This window comes from Penaeus monodon, chromosome 15 (assembly GCF_015228065.2).
Source record: "Penaeus monodon isolate SGIC_2016 chromosome 15, NSTDA_Pmon_1, whole genome shotgun sequence".
NCBI classification, from domain to species: Eukaryota; Metazoa; Arthropoda; class Malacostraca; order Decapoda; family Penaeidae; genus Penaeus; species Penaeus monodon.
This window is the reverse complement of record NC_051400.1, coordinates 17,288,191-17,288,934: the sequence shown is the minus strand read 5'-3', so window position 1 is coordinate 17,288,934 and position 744 is coordinate 17,288,191.

The window sequence follows — 744 nt, the reverse complement described above, 5'->3', positions numbered from 1 at the left end:
CTTTTGCATACCCGAGCCACCCGCAAGCTAACTTTCGAGTGGCGTCCTCTTTCGCCCCAGGACAAAGCATGTGAAAATGGTTAGAGAAATGATTAGCCCTGCTGAGCGACCTGATCCGCTCCCGAAGGGCGGAGGACGTACGAAGCAAAGCGCTTTAAACAAACTAGTTTTTGTGTGTGATAAATTGAATGGGAATGGGCAGTGGGAGCTAGAAATTAGACACGAGAAAAGGGAGATGCCTGGACCGAGAGAGCAAGGAGACGAAAAGTGAGCAAGACAGTAAGAGAAAAAAATCGAGAGTAATTGAAAGAAACAAAAAGAGAGCGAGAGAGTACGAGAAAAGGACAAAAAAGAGCGTGAGAGTACGAGAAAAGGACAAAAAACGAGAGAGTATGAGAAAAAGACAAAAAAGAGCAAGGGAGTAAGTGAAAGAGAGAGAAAAAAAAGAACAAGAGTAAGAGTGAGACAAAAAGAAAGCGAGAGGGGGGGGGGAGGGATAGCATGATTGATCCCTTATCTGCGATTTTACGATCCCCCCAAAGGCTAGGCAATATGCAAATAGCCAGCAGCGCCTCATAAGAACCCGTGATGGGCGGGTCGGAAGGAGGTGAATGAACTGAGGGGGGACTTCGTGCTGCATTATATGCGTGAGTGACAACTGGGCATCACGGAGTCGTTGGTGGTCGCGTCCTCGTCTCTCCGGGCAGAGGTTTCGTTGCTCTGCTGCCTGTTGATGCTTAGCTT